At 44.4% G+C, this 2,933-nt stretch overlaps 1 pseudogene; it reads left to right on the forward strand.

The window, feature by feature from the left end:
• LOC119591740 overlaps window positions 1-2,933 on the forward strand; it is an 8,084-nt pseudogene that overhangs the window by 653 nt on the left and 4,498 nt on the right.

A 2,933-nucleotide genomic window follows, 5' to 3' on the forward strand; every position in this document is an offset into this window, starting at 1 on the left:
TCTTGTCCTCTTTTGCTAGAGCCGTATACTCTATATATCACCGTCGTGGATCCCGAGCTGGATTACAGTCGAAGTAGGGAACCAGGCTTATACACATTCAATATGTAGATTTTGAAGTGTAAATGTGCAAGTTTTTTGACTTACTGATAAAATCATATAAACTGCTTTGTAATACAAATGTTCCATATTAAATGGAAAATGTCTATGATTTACGTTTCAAATTACAATGGTAAGGAACTCTTCATTTCAAGCCAAAGGGCTTCTGATACAAATGTTCCTGAATGCAAAATGAAATACAAAATTCGCTTTCTTTTCAGACCGTGTTGTCCGTTGCGGTGGTTAGCACGCTGAGTTTTCCACCCTATGCCGAGTACAAGTTTCCGACCGTAGCGTCGTGCCAGGGCAAAATACTATGTTCTCCACGACGACGGGCCTTAAAGTATGGCTACGACACTGGGAGGAGCCTATGAGTCTGCAATGGCAATGCTCCCGGGGACGTCTTTGGCTCGTTTGGATACAAGGATGCACCCGGGGGCAGACTAAAGCTGGATTATACAGCTAATCCCAAAGGGCTTCCTTGTCAGCGGATCTCATCTGCCAGTTTGCCCCAGTGGCTGACACTGCTCCTCTCGTCTCGACCAAAAGTGCGGCTTCCACTTACGTGCTCCTCCCGCTCCTTCGCAGTCTGCATCGCCTCCCAGTCAGGTGCTCCTTCACAGCCTGTAGCCGTTCAGCACCACTTGAAGAAGCTCAAGTACAAAGCTCTCCCTTTGGGTGTGGAAGCTATTCTTTCTCCTACGAGACTCAGAGAAGCTCCACGTCAAGAAGCAGCAGATGATTCAACAACGTCAAGGGAAGGTATTCCTTTATTGCTGATGATGACGTAAATGGGGAAATCCAGTACGTTCTGGAGCTGACATTGGTTACATTGCTGAAGGAGACTCCCTTCCTAAAGGGCCATCTGTTCCAGGCGCAGAGACTGGTATTCCACTGACGCATTCTTCCTGTTCTGTCTGAGGAAGAGGCTAACAAGCTTACCGCTCCCACTTCGGGTTCTGTAAGTGGTAGCCCTCTGACTGGTGCCACATACAGTTTCCCCACGTGACTCCGCTCCAAGGGACGGCCTCTTACTCTTTCCAGTTTTGATGCTGTTTAAAGCTCGCGATCCGAAAGTGCTGATCCCAAACCCTTAACTACAGGAACTTTCAGCTTTGATGCTGATGATGGAATTAGAAGGACTGTGAACTATGTTGCTGGATCTGCTACCGGGGTTTGTTGCGAAGGTGACCACTTACCTGTTTCCCCGATGTGCCAAGTTCTGAGTCTCATCCCATCTTCCAGTCCAACTGTTGTGTCAACCAAAAATGCATCTCCTGGCTCTTCACGACCTGATCCCATTCCAAGCCTGCTGCCCCAGCAGCACCAGCTGAAGAAGCACAAGTAAAGGGTTTTTCCCTTGACGATGGAAGCTACTCTTTCTCCTACGAGACTCAGAGTAGCTCACGACATGAAAGTGCAGACGCACAGAACAACGTCAAGGGAAGGTATTCCTTTATTGCTGATGAGACGTAAATAGGGAAAATTCAGTACGTTGCTGGAGCTGACACCGGCTACATTGCTGAAGGAGACTCCCTTCCTCAAGGACCATCTGTTTCCAGGTGCAGAAACTGGAATTCCAACTGGACGTATTCTTCCTGTTCTCCCCTGAAGAAGAGCCAATGCTCTAGCAGGGGTCTCACATCTGCTGAAATCTGGAGAGGGGACCGACATTCAAGCAGATGCTTCGTACAAGTTTGCCTTTGATTCTATAGTTATTCACGGACTGAGGAACTGATGCTGGATGGAAACATTGTCGGAACCCATACTTACGTAGATGAAGACGGAAAAGAACTACTGTTAGTTTTGTAGCAGGAAGAAAAACCGGATTTTTGCCCAAAGCAGCTGCAGGGGACACAACACCTGTAGGAGCTGCTTCACCTGCGTATTCCCTCACCTTCCGACCAAACACTGTTATACTGCCCAAGCTGCCAGTCCTGTAACAATAACCAAAGCTGCAGGAAACCTCAGCAACGTCCGGGGGTCACACATCGCAGGTCGTAGGCGACGTTCTCCTTCACCAGTATAATGCTGTCAACAGTCCCAAAAATGGTTACGTCTTCACGGCTGGTCCGCTAATTATGAAGGGATCGTGCACGAAGAGAAAGGGACTTTCAGTCCGGATTTTCTTTCTGGTTTTAAAAAACGTGTATATACTTGACTTCATTCCATTTGGAGTGAATTTAACAGAAAAGCGGTGTGGTCAATAAACCCAATAAATTCATGTATTGAGAAATTTCCTTAACAAGATATGCAAAGAAAACAACAACAAAAGAAGAATATAAGAAAATTTTAACCAATATAATAGAAATAGAAGAGATAACCTATAGTAAAAATGACACTGTATGATTCCTTATTCTCTACAGGCAGTCGTACCCATCAGTAGTGTGGTGATTTTTAGCTTGTTAAGTGCCAGGGATAGCCTCACATACAAAAAAGAAAGAATGGATTTTCCATCTTTTACTTCAAGATATATTTTGCATTAACATATTTCAAACAAAGATCACTATTGTCTGTGGCTGATGGTACAGTAATAGAAACATTACTGCATATGAATACCACTTTTAACTCTCTGTCTGTAGCGATCAACAGTTTATTTTCCTTTACTTCATACAGAGTTTTTCATGGCTCTTGGAGTTCCAGTTTTACAAAATGTATGAATAATAATTCCAAGGACATTCAGAGATTTAAGAGCTAAACGACTCTTACCATGGGAAACTTATGTGAAACACTGAATTATACCTTAAGTCATTTGCAATGCCGAAGTCACGTGTTTCCGAAAGAGAACACCATCACTGACAAGCCATGTCGCATAAATGAGAGTATTTTTTATTCAG

The sequence above is a fragment of the Penaeus monodon genome, chromosome 29 (assembly GCF_015228065.2).
Source record: "Penaeus monodon isolate SGIC_2016 chromosome 29, NSTDA_Pmon_1, whole genome shotgun sequence".
NCBI classification, from domain to species: domain Eukaryota; kingdom Metazoa; phylum Arthropoda; class Malacostraca; order Decapoda; family Penaeidae; genus Penaeus; species Penaeus monodon.